The following is a 14,087-nucleotide window of genomic DNA, read 5'->3' as shown; positions in this document are numbered from 1 at the left end:
AGAACTGTGCGTTCTTCGAAATCCCAAATCCACAAGGAGAGTCCAATTGTGTCGGTTGCGATGCCTGACCTTCCCAACACTGGACGTGAAGAGCATGCGCCTTCCACCATTTGCACGCCCCCTGCAAGTGCTGGAAGGAGCACCCGCAGTCCAGTTCCTGATAGTCAGATTGAAGATGTCAGTGTTGAAGTACACCAGGATGAGGAGGATATGGGTGTTGCTGGCACTGGGGAGGAAATTGACAAGGAGGATTCTGATGGTGAGGTGGTTTGTTTAAGTCAGGCACCCGGGGAGACACCTGTTGTCCGTGGGAAGAATATGGCCGTTGACATGCCTGGTGAAAATACCAAAAAAAAATCAGCTCTTCGGTGTGGAAGTATTTCAACAGAAATGCGGACAACATTTGTCAAGCCGTGTGTTGCCTTTGTCAAGCTGTAATAAGTAGGGGTAAGGACGTTAACCACCTCGGAACATCCTCCCTTATACGTCACCTGCAGCGCATTCATAATAAGTCAGTGACAAGTTCAAAAACTTTGGGCGACAGCGGAAGCAGTCCACTGACCAGTAAATCCCTTCCTCTTGTAACCAAGCTCACGCAAACCACCCCACCAACTCCCTCAGTGTCAATTTCCTCCTTCCCCAGGAATGCCAATAGTCCTGCAGGCCATGTCACTGGCAATTCTGACGATTCCTCTCCTGCCTGGGATTCCTCCGATGCATCCTTGCGTGTAACGCCTACTGCTGCTGGCGCTGCTGTTGTTGCTGCTGGGAGTCGATGGTCATCCCAGAGGGGAAATCGTAAGACCACTTTTACTACTTCCACCAAGCAATTGACTGTCCAACAGTCCTTTGCGAGGAAGATGAAATATCACAGCAGTCATCCTGCTGCAAAGCGGATAACTGAGGCCTTGACAACTATGTTGGTGTTAGACGTGCGTCCGGTATCCGCCGTTAGTTCACAGGGAACTAGACAATTTCTTGAGGTAGTGTGCCCCCGTTACCAAATACCATCTAGGTTCCACTTCTCTAGGCAGGCGATACCGAGAATGTACACGGACGTCAGAAAAAGACTCACCAGTGTCCTAAAAAATGCAGTTGTACCCAATGTCCACTTAACCACGGACATGTGGACAAGTGGAGCAGGGCAGGGTCAGGACTATATGACTGTGACAGCCCACTGGGTAGATGTATGGACTCCCGCCGCAAGAACAGCAGCGCGGCACCAGTAGCAGCATCTCGCAAACGCCAACTCTTTCCTAGGCAGGCTACGCTTTGTATCACCGGTTTCCAGAATACGCACACAGCTGAAAACCTCTTACGGCAACTGAGGAAGATCATCGCAGAATGGCTTACCCCAATTGGACTCTCCTGTGGATTTGTGGCATCGGACAACGCCAGCAATATTGTGTGTGCATTAAATATGGGCAAATTCCAGCACGTCCCATGTTTTGCACATACCTTGAATTTGGTGGTGCAGAATTATTTAAAAAACGACAGGGGCGTGCAAGAGATGCTGTCGGTGGCCAGAAGAATTGCGGGACACTTTCGGCGTACAGGCACCACGTACAGAAGACTGGAGCAACACCAAAAACGCCTGAACCTGCCCTGCCATCATCTGAAGCAAGAAGTGGTAACGAGGTGGAATTCAACCCTCTATATGCTTCAGAGGTTGGAGGAGCAGCAAAAGGCCATTCAAGCCTATACAATTCAGCACGATATAGGAGGTGGAATGCACCTGTCTCAAGCGCAGTGGAAAATGATTTCAACGTTGTGCAAGGTTCTGCTGCCCTTTGAACTTGCCACACGTGAAGTCAGTTCAGACACTGCCAGCCTGAGTCAGGTCATTCCCCTCATCAGGCTTTTGCAGAAGAAGCTGGAGACATTGAAGGAGGAGCTAACACGGAGCGATTCCGCTAGGCATGTGGGACTTGTGGATGGAGCCCTTAATTCGCTTAACAAGGATTCACAGGTGGTCAATCTGTTGAAATCAGAGCACTACATTTTGGCCACCGTGCTCGATCCTAGATTTAAAACCTACCTTGGATCTCTCTTTCCGGCAGACACAAGTCTGCTGGGGTTCAAAGACCTGCTGGTGAGAAAATTGTCAAGTCAAGCGGAACGCGACCTGTCAACATCTCCTCCTTCACATTCTCCCGCAACTGGGGGTGCGAGGAAAAGGCTCAGAATTCCGAGCCCACCCGCTGGCGGTGATGCAGGGCAGTCTGGAGCGACTGCTGATGCTGACATCTGGTCCGGACTGAAGGACCTGACAACGATTACGGACATGTCGTCTACTGTCACTGCATATGATTCTCTCCCCATTGAAAGAATGGTGGAGGATTATATGAGTGACCGCATCCAAGTAGGCACGTCACACAGTCCGTACTTATACTGGCAGGAAAAAGAGGCAATTTGGAGGCCCTTGCACAAACTGGCTTTATTCTACCTAAGTTGCCCTCCCACAAGTGTGTACTCCGAAAGAGTGTTTAGTGCCGCCGCTCACCTTGTCAGCAATCGGCGTACGAGGTTACTTCCAGAAAATGTGGAGAAGATGATGTTCATTAAAATGAATTATAATCAATTCCTCCGTGGAGACATTGACCAGCAGCAATTGCCTCCACAAAGTACACAGGGAGCTGAGATGGTGGATTCCAGTGGGGACGAATTGATAATCTGTGAGGAGGGGGATGTACACGGTGATATATCGGAGGATGATGATGAGGTGGACATCTTGCCTCTGTAGAGCCAGTTTGTGCAAGGAGAGATTAATTGCTTCTTTTTTGGTGGGGGTCCAAACCAACCCGTCATTTCAGTCACAGTCGTGTGGCAGACCCTGTCACTGAAATGATGGGTTGGTTAAAGTGTGCATGTCCTGTTTATACAACATAAGGGTGGGTGGGAGGGCCCAAGGACAATTCCATCTTGCACCTCTTTTTTCTTTTTTTTCTTCTTTGCATCATGTGCTGTTTGGGGAGTGTTTTTTGGAAGGGCCATCCTGCGTGACACTGCAGTGCCACTCCTAGATGGGCCAGGTGTTTGTGTCGGCCACTAGGGTCGCTTATCTTACTCACACAGCTACCTCATTGCGCCTCTTTTTTTCTTTGCGTCATGTGCTGTTTGGGGAGTGTTTTTTGGAAGGGCCATCCTGCGTGACACTGCAGTGCCACTCCTAGATGGGCCAGGTGTTTGTGTCGGCCACTAGGGTCGCTTATCTTACTCACACAGCTACCTCATTGCGCCTCTTTTTTTATTTGCGTCATGTGCTGTTTGGGGAGTGTTTTTTGGAAGGGCCATCCTGCGTGACACTGCAGTGCCACTCCTAGATGGGCCAGGTGTTTGTGTCGGCCACTAGGGTCGCTTAGCTTAGTCATCCAGCGACCTCGGTGCAAATGTTAGGACTAAAAATAATATTGTGAGGTGTGAGGTATTCAGAATAGACTGAAAATGAGTGGAAATTATGGTTTTTGAGGTTAATAATACTTTGGGGGTCAAAATGACCCCCAAATTCTATGATTTAAGCTGTTTTTTAGTGTTTTTTGAAAAAAACACCCGAATCCAAAACACACCCGAATCCGACAAAAAAAATTCGGTGAGGTTTTGCCAAAACGCGGTCGAACCCAAAACACGGCCGCGGAACCGAACCCAAAACCAAAACACAAAACCCGAAAAATTTCATGTGCACATCTCTAAAAAAAAACCCACCACAGGTAGGTATACAATTATGGACGAGCACTGACGACACAGAGGTAGCTACAGCCGTGGACTACCGTACTGCGTCTGCTAGTATAGAGATGATAATGATATAAAATATATATATATATATCACTACTGCAGGTATATATAATATAATGACGGACCTGCTGGACACTGTCAGCAGTCTCCTAAACTACTAGTATGAAGAAGATAGGAAAAAAAACTAGAGATGAGCGGGTTCGGTTCCTCGGAATCCGAACCCGCCCGAACTTCAGTTTTTTTTACACGGGGCCGAGCGACTCGGATCTTCCCGCCTTGCTCGGTTAACCCGAGCGCGCCCAAACGTCATCATCCCGCTGTCGGATTCTCGCGAGGCTCGGATTCTATCGCGAGACTCGGATTCTATATAAGGAGCCGCGCGTCACCGCCATTTTCACACGTGCATTGAGATTAATAGGGAGAGGACGTGGCTGGCGTCCTCTCCGTTTATAGAGAAGAGAGTGAGACTAGAGTAGAGAGAGACACAGTATTTACTTTAGTAATTTTGGGGAGCATTAGGAGGAGTACTACTACTTGCTGAAGTGATAGTGTGACTGTATATCTGACTTGTGGGGGAGACAGTGGGGAGCAGTTAGAGTCTGAGAGCAGGAGTACATATTTTAACGTACAGTGCACACTTTTGCTGCCAGAGTGCCACACTGCCATTGTGACCACACTGACCACCAGTATATATTGTGATTGTCTGCTTAGGAGTACTACTTGCAAGTTGCTGATAGTGTGACCAGTGACCTGACCACCAGTTTAATTAATCACCACCAGTTTAATATATATATATATATATATATATATATATATATATAATTGTATATAATATATATAATTGTATACCACCTACCCGTGTTTTTTTTTTTTTTTCTTTCTTCTTGATACATACTACTATAGTAGCTTTCTGTAGCAGTCTGCGGTGCTGCTGAGCTGACAGTGTCCAGCAGGTCCGTCATCAGTCATTACATAATAAATATATATACCTGTCCGGCTGCAGTACTAGTGATATTATATATATATATATTAATTTCATCTCATTATCATCCAGTCTATATTAGCAGCAGACACAGTACGGTAGTCCACGGCTGCAGCTACCTCTGTGTTGGCAGTCGCTCGTCCATCCATAATTGTATACCACCTACCCGTGTTTTTTTTTTTTTCTTTCTTCTTGATACATACTACTATAGTAGCTTACTGTAGCAGTCTGCGGTGCTGCTGAGCTGACAGTGTCCAGCAGGTCCGTCATCAGTCATTACATAATAAATATATATACCTGTCCGGCTGCAGTACTAGTGATATTATATATATATATATATATATATATTAATTTCATCTCATTATCATCCAGTCTATATTAGCAGCAGACACAGTACGGTAGTCCACGGCTGTAGCTACCTCTGTGTCGGCAGTCGCTCGTCCATCCATAATTGTATACCACCTACCCGCGGTTTTTTTCTTTTCTTTCTTCTTGATACATACTACTATAGTAGCTTACTGTAGCAGTCTGCGGTGCTGCTGAGCTGACAGTGTCCAGCAGGTCCGTCATCAGTCATTACATAATAAATATATATACCTGTCCGGCTGCAGTACTAGTGATATTATATATATATATATTAATTTCATCTCATTATCATCCAGTCTATATTAGCAGCAGACACAGTACGGCAGTCCACGGCTGTAGCTACCTCTGTGTTGGCAGTCGCTCGTCCATCCATAATTGTATACCACCTACCCGTGGTTTTTTTTTTTCTTTCTTCTTGATACATACTACTATAGTAGCTTACTGTAGCAGTCTGCGGTGCTGCTGAGCTGACAGTGTCCAGCAGGTCCGTCATCAGTCATTACATAATAAATATATATACCTGTCCGGCTGCAGTACTAGTGATATTATATATATATATATTAATTTCATCTCATTATCATCCAGTCTATATTAGCAGCAGACACAGTACGGTAGTCCACGGCTGTAGCTACCTCTGTGTCGGCAGTCGCTCGTCCATCCATAATTGTATACCACCTACCCGTGGTTTTTTTTTTCTTTCTTCTTGATACATACTACTATAGTAGCTTACTGTAGCAGTCTGCGGTGCTGCTGAGCTGACAGTGTCCAGCAGGTCCGTCATCAGTCATTACATAATAAATATATATACCTGTCCGGCAGCAGTACTAGTGATATTATATATATATCTATTAATTTCATCTCATTATCATCCAGTCTATATTAGCAGCAGACACAGTACGGTAGTCCACGGCTGTAGCTACCTCTGTGTCGGCAGTCGCTCGTCCATCCATAATTGTATACCACCTACCCGTGGTTTTTTTTTTTTCTTATTGATACATACTACTATAGTAGCTTACTGTAGCAGTCTGCGGTGCTGCTGAGCTGACAGTGTCCAGCAGGTCCGTCATCAGTCATTACATAATAAATATATATACCTGTCCGGCTGCAGTACTAGTGATATTATATATATATATATATATATATATTAATTTCATCTCATTATCATCCAGTCTATATTAGCAGCAGACACAGTACGGTAGTCCACGGCTGTAGCTACCTCTGTGTCGGCAGTCGCTCGTCCATCCATAATTGTATACCACCTACCCGTGGTTTTTTTTTCTTTCTTCTTGATACATACTACTATAGTAGCTTACTGTAGCAGTCTGCGGTGCTGCTGAGCTGACAGTGTCCAGCAGGTCCGTCATCAGTCATTACATAATAAATATATATACCTGTCCGGCTGCAGTACTAGTGATATTATATATATATATATATATATATATATATATATATTAATTTCATCTCATTATCATCCAGTCTATATTAGCAGCAGACACAGTACGGTAGTCCACGGCTGTAGCTACCTCTGTGTCGGCAGTCGCTCGTCCATCCATAATTGTATACCACCTACCCGTGGTTTTTTTTTTCTTCTTCTTGATACATACTACTATAGTAGCTTACTGTAGCAGTCTGCGGTGCTGCTGAGCTGACAGTGTCCAGCAGGTCCGTCATCAGTCATTACATAATAAATATATATACCTGTCCGGCTGCAGTACTAGTGATATTATATATATATATATATTCATTTCATCTCATTATCATCCAGTCTATATTAGCAGCAGAAACAGTACGGTAGTCCACGGCTGTAGCTACCTCTGTGTCGGCAGTCGCTCGTCCATCCATAAGTATACTAGTATCCATCCATCTCCATTGTTTACCTGAGGTGCCTTTTAGTTGTGCCTATTAAAATATGGAGAACAAAAATGTTGAGGTTCCAAAATTAGGGAAAGATCAAGATCCACTTCCACCTCGTGCTGAAGCTGCTGCCACTAGTCATGGCCGAGACGATGAAATGCCAGCAACGTCGTCTGCCAAGGCCGATGCCCAATGTCATAGTACAGAGCATGTAAAATCCAAAACACCAAATATCAGTAAAAAAAGGACTCCAAAATCTAAAATAAAATTGTCGGAGGAGAAGCGTAAACTTGCCAATATGCCATTTACCACACGGAGTGGCAAGGAACGGCTGAGGCCCTGGCCTATGTTCATGGCTAGTGGTTCAGCTTCACATGAGGATGGAAGCACTCAGCCTCTCGCTAGAAAAATGAAAAGACTCAAGCTGGCAAAAGCACCGCAAAGAACTGTGCGTTCTTCGAAATCCCAAATCCACAAGGAGAGTCCAATTGTGTCGGTTGCGATGCCTGACCTTCCCAACACTGGACGTGAAGAGCATGCGCCTTCCACCATTTGCACGCCCCCTGCAAGTGCTGGAAGGAGCACCCGCAGTCCAGTTCCTGATAGTCAGATTGAAGATGTCAGTGTTGAAGTACACCAGGATGAGGAGGATATGGGTGTTGCTGGCGCTGGGGAGGAAATTGACAAGGAGGATTCTGATGGTGAGGTGGTTTGTTTAAGTCAGGCACCCGGGGAGACACCTGTTGTCCGTGGGAAGAATATGGCCGTTGACATGCCTGGTGAAAATACAAAAAAAAATCAGCTCTTCGGTGTGGAAGTATTTCAACAGAAATGCGGACAACATTTGTCAAGCCGTGTGTTGCCTTTGTCAAGCTGTAATAAGTAGGGGTAAGGACGTTAACCACCTCGGAACATCCTCCCTTATACGTCACCTGCAGCGCATTCATAATAAGTCAGTGACAAGTTCAAAAACTTTGGGCGACAGCGGAAGCAGTCCACTGACCAGTAAATCCCTTCCTCTTGTAACCAAGCTCACGCAAACCACCCCACCAACTCCCTCAGTGTCAATTTCCTCCTTCCCCAGGAATGCCAATAGTCCTGCAGGCCATGTCACTGGCAATTCTGACGATTCCTCTCCTGCCTGGGATTCCTCCGATGCATCCTTGCGTGTAACGCCTACTGCTGCTGGCGCTGCTGTTGTTGCTGCTGGGAGTCGATGGTCATCCCAGAGGGGAAATCGTAAGACCACTTTTACTACTTCCACCAAGCAATTGACTGTCCAACAGTCCTTTGCGAGGAAGATGAAATATCACAGCAGTCATCCTGCTGCAAAGCGGATAACTGAGGCCTTGACAACTATGTTGGTGTTAGACGTGCGTCCGGTATCCGCCGTTAGTTCACAGGGAACTAGACAATTTCTTGAGGTAGTGTGCCCCCGTTACCAAATACCATCTAGGTTCCACTTCTCTAGGCAGGCGATACCGAGAATGTACACGGACGTCAGAAAAAGACTCACCAGTGTCCTAAAAAATGCAGTTGTACCCAATGTCCACTTAACCACGGACATGTGGACAAGTGGAGCAGGGCAGGGTCAGGACTATATGACTGTGACAGCCCACTGGGTAGATGTATGGACTCCCGCCGCAAGAACAGCAGCGCGGCACCAGTAGCAGCATCTCGCAAACGCCAACTCTTTCCTAGGCAGGCTACGCTTTGTATCACCGGTTTCCAGAATACGCACACAGCTGAAAACCTCTTACGGCAACTGAGGAAGATCATCGCAGAATGGCTTACCCCAATTGGACTCTCCTGTGGATTTGTGGCATCGGACAACGCCAGCAATATTGTGTGTGCATTAAATATGGGCAAATTCCAGCACGTCCCATGTTTTGCACATACCTTGAATTTGGTGGTGCAGAATTATTTAAAAAACGACAGGGGCGTGCAAGAGATGCTGTCGGTGGCCAGAAGAATTGCGGGACACTTTCGGCGTACAGGCACCACGTACAGAAGACTGGAGCAACACCAAAAACGCCTGAACCTGCCCTGCCATCATCTGAAGCAAGAAGTGGTAACGAGGTGGAATTCAACCCTCTATATGCTTCAGAGGTTGGAGGAGCAGCAAAAGGCCATTCAAGCCTATACAATTCAGCACGATATAGGAGGTGGAATGCACCTGTCTCAAGCGCAGTGGAGAATGATTTCAACGTTGTGCAAGGTTCTGCTGCCCTTTGAACTTGCCACACGTGAAGTCAGTTCAGACACTGCCAGCCTGAGTCAGGTCATTCCCCTCATCAGGCTTTTGCAGAAGAAGCTGGAGACATTGAAGGAGGAGCTAACACGGAGCGATTCCGCTAGGCATGTGGGACTTGTGGATGGAGCCCTTAATTCGCTTAACAAGGATTCACAGGTGGTCAATCTGTTGAAATCAGAGCACTACATTTTGGCCACCGTGCTCGATCCTAGATTTAAAACCTACCTTGGATCTCTCTTTCCGGCAGACACAAGTCTGCTGGGGTTCAAAGACCTGCTGGTGAGAAAATTGTCAAGTCAAGCGGAACGCGACCTGTCAACATCTCCTCCTTCACATTCTCCCGCAACTGGGGGTGCGAGGAAAAGGCTCAGAATTCCGAGCCCACCCGCTGGCGGTGATGCAGGGCAGTCTGGAGCGACTGCTGATGCTGACATCTGGTCCGGACTGAAGGACCTGACAACGATTACGGACATGTCGTCTACTGTCACTGCATATGATTCTCTCCCCATTGAAAGAATGGTGGAGGATTATATGAGTGACCACATCCAAGTAGGCACGTCACACAGTCCGTACTTATACTGGCAGGAAAAAGAGGCAATTTGGAGGCCCTTGCACAAACTGGCTTTATTCTACCTAAGTTGCCCTCCCACAAGTGTGTACTCCGAAAGAGTGTTTAGTGCCGCCGCTCACCTTGTCAGCAATCGGCGTACGAGGTTACTTCCAGAAAATGTGGAGAAGATGATGTTCATTAAAATGAATTATAATCAATTCCTCCGTGGAGACATTGACCAGCAGCAATTGCCTCCACAAAGTACACAGGGAGCTGAGATGGTGGATTCCAGTGGGGACGAATTGATAATCTGTGAGGAGGGGGATGTACACGGTGATATATCGGAGGATGATGATGAGGTGGACATCTTGCCTCTGTAGAGCCAGTTTGTGCAAGGAGAGATTAATTGCTTCTTTTTTGGTGGGGGTCCAAACCAACCCGTCATTTCAGTCACAGTCGTGTGGCAGACCCTGTCACTGAAATGATGGGTTGGTTAAAGTGTGCATGTCCTGTTTATACAACATAAGGGTGGGTGGGAGGGCCCAAGGACAATTCCATCTTGCACCTCTTTTTTCTTTTTTTTCTTCTTTGCGTCATGTGCTGTTTGGGGAGTGTTTTTTGGAAGGGCCATCCTGCGTGACACTGCAGTGCCACTCCTAGATGGGCCAGGTGTTTGTGTCGGCCACTAGGGTCGCTTATCTTACTCACACAGCTACCTCATTGCGCCTCTTTTTTTCTTTGCGTTATGTGCTGTTTGGGGAGTGTTTTTTGGAAGGGCCATCCTGCGTGACACTGCAGTGCCACTCCTAGATGCGCCAGGTGTTTGTGTCGGCCACTAGGGTCGCTTATCTTACTCACACAGCTACCTCATTGCGCCTCTTTTTTTCTTTGCGTCATGTGCTGTTTGGGGAGTGTTTTTTGGAAGGGCCATCCTGCGTGACACTGCAGTGCCACTCCTAGATGGGCCAGGTGTTTGTGTCGGCCACTAGGGTCGCTTAGCTTAGTCATCCAGCGACCTCGGTGCAAATGTTAGGACTAAAAATAATATTGTGAGGTGTGAGGTATTCAGAATAGACTGAAAATGAGTGGAAATTATGGTTTTTGAGGTTAATAATACTTTGGGGGTCAAAATGACCCCCAAATTCTATGATTTAAGCTGTTTTTTAGTGTTTTTTGAAAAAAACACCCGAATCCAAAACACACCCGAATCCGACAAAAAAAATTTGGTGAGGTTTTGCCAAAACGCGGTCGAACCCAAAACACGGCCGCGGAACCGAACCCAAAACCAAAACACAAAACCCGAAAAATTTCATGTGCACATCTCTAAAAAAAAACCCACCACAGGTAGGTATACAATTATGGACGAGCACTGACGACACAGAGGTAGCTACAGCCGTGGACTACCGTACTGCGTCTGCTAGTATAGAGATGATAATGATATAAAATATATATATATATCACTACTGCAGGTATATATAATATAATGACGGACCTGCTGGACACTGTCAGCAGACTCCTAAACTACTAGTATGAAGGAGATAGAAAAAAAAAACCCACCACAGGTAGGTATACAATTATGGACGAGCACTGACGACACAGAGGTAGCTACAGCCGTGGACTACCGTACTGCGTCTGCTAGTATAGAGATGATAATGATATAAAAAATATATATATATCACTACTGCAGGTATATATAATATAATGACGGACCTGCTGGACACTGTCAGCAGACTCCTAAACTACTAGTATGAAGAAGATAGAAAAAAAAACCCCACCACAGGTAGGTATACAATTATGGACGAGCACTGACGACACAGAGGTAGCTACAGCCGTGGACTACCGTACTGCGTCTGCTAGTATAGAGATGATAATGATATAAAAAATATATATATATCACTACTGCAGGTATATATAATATAATGACGGACCTGCTGGACACTGTCAGCAGACTCCTAAACTACTAGTATGAAGAAGATAGAAAAAAAAACCCCACCACAGGTAGGTATACAATTATGGACGAGCACTGACGACACAGAGGTAGCCACAGCCGTGGACTACCGTACTGCGTCTGCTAATATAGAGATGATAAAGATGATAGAGATGAACAAAAAAAATATAACACTACTGCAGGTAAATATTTATATAATATAATGAATGACGGACCTGCTGGATACTGTCAGCAGAATGCGTTTATAGAATAAATAAATAAAAACACCACAGGAGTGTTTAACTTTTTCAGGCAAACAATATACTGGTGGTCACTGGTCAGTCACACTGGCAGCAAAAGTGTGCACTGTACTCCTGCTATAACTGCACCCCAGTCTCCCCCACAATTCAGTTGTGTGAGCAGTGAGCACTCAGCACAGTCAGATATACATAGATAGATATATCATGCAGCACACTGAGGCTGAGCACAGATATGGTATGGAGCGTTTTTTTCAGGCAGAGAACGGATTAAAAAAAACTAGCAAAACTCTGCACTGACTGTACTCCTCCTAACAGCTCTCCCCAATCCTCCCCACAATAAGCTAAGCAGCAATCAGATCAACTAACTACTAACAGTAACTATAAACGGAGAGGACGCCAGCCACGTCCACTCCCTATCAATCTCAATGCACGTGTGAAAATGGCGGCGACGCGCGGCTCCTTATATAGAATCCGAGTCTCGCGATAGAATTCGAGCCTCGCGAGAATCCGACAGCGGGATGATGACGTTCGGGCACGCTCGGGTTAGCCGAGCAAGGCGGGAAGATCCGAGTCTGCCTCGGACCCGTGTAAAAAGGCTGAAGTTCGGGGGGGTTCGGATTCCGAGAAACCGAACCCGCTCATCTCTAGTCTTAACCAGGTCACTCTTTCTGGCATTCACATCACTGGCATTCCAGAGCAGGTATGTCTCTTGTGTAGGTCACCTCAGACTCCCTCTAACTGTCACACAGGGCCGGACTGCCTATCTGGCACTTCTGGCAAATGCCATACACCGCAATGCCCGTGATACATTATGCCCTACTGTAATCTCCAAGTGTTATTCCTAGAGATCCCTTAATAAATATAGTTTGTCAGTCGTACCTTTTACTCACAGCTGTCCGAGTCTTCGCTGATAGGTAAGTATTCTTAAAGCACTCCAGACAAGGGTAAGTTTTCTTTTTAAATGAATACTTCACTTTATTCACTATTGTCACTGGGTTTCTAAGAAGCCCTTAGGAATATTAACCCACACTCAAATCAGATAACTCTAAAATGTAGCAATATATTTCTGCAGATAGCTATATGACAAACAAATATATGCATTTTATTTATCCGCAACTGAGGATCTCCGTAGTTCGTCGTCCTGCAGGGTTCAAACGTTTTCTTAAATTATATGCAACAAATTTACTAAAATCAACACACTCAATTGAATATAATCACTTGTAACAACTGGACAAAAGTAATTACAAATAAAACAAACCCCGGAAGGGAATACTCTTGTTTCAATTTTAGTCCCTATATCAAATGCGGTAACCTTTTTCCCAAATGTCTACGCTGCGCAACGTCTAATGGCCATGTCGTTGGTGCACATGAAATCCCTGTTATTTAATAGCCCCACAATCTTTTTGTATCGAGTAAGATAAATCCTAATTAGGTGTTCGGTACAATTCCGGTGTTAAAAAGCCTTATCATCGAGTTCGGTAGCAGCCAATGCTACGCAAGGTTGAAAGAATTTAAAGATGTGGGAGCATCTGGAAGCTGGAGTATATTCCGTCTCAATGCAGGGGTATCTAACTTCTGTATCCTACAATATTAATGCTAGGCTGTACTGCACTCAATATTCCTTATAAAGGTTGCAGAGAGTTGATGCCAATAATTTCTATATGTTTGATTTTACTGCAGCTGTAAGAGGCTTGTAAGATTGAACACAAGAGAACAGAATGGTACCGTATCAGCACCCGCTATGTCGACACTATGTCTGAGGTGAGTCCATCCCTGTATGAAATCGAGAAGCACTCTTTTGCTGACTAAATTTCACTTTATATTATATATTTGTATATACAAAGTGACACTGTCTCTTCAAATACTGTCTGCTGATTTACTCCAGTCAATGCCTGACATGCCGCTAGAGGATAGATTGTATGTAGGATGGTGAGATACTGTGGTATATCCCCTTCAGTAAGGGATCATTTCTATCACAAGCTATGCTGGCCCACCTCCGACCTTATATGGAGTGGCTGTGTCTGCCCCTCTCTGTCCCTCTGCTGCGCCCCTAAATATTCCTGCCTCCCTGCTGCTGCGGTCGGGTTGGCTGACTGATTGATGCCGCCGCCCAGAAGGCGTAGCTGGGGCTTAGTCTCTTCCTATCTAGCCTCTACCGGACC

The sequence above is a fragment of the Pseudophryne corroboree genome, chromosome 2 (genome assembly GCF_028390025.1).
Source record: "Pseudophryne corroboree isolate aPseCor3 chromosome 2, aPseCor3.hap2, whole genome shotgun sequence".
NCBI classification, from domain to species: Eukaryota; Metazoa; Chordata; class Amphibia; order Anura; family Myobatrachidae; genus Pseudophryne; species Pseudophryne corroboree.
This window is presented reverse-complemented; position numbering follows the sequence as displayed.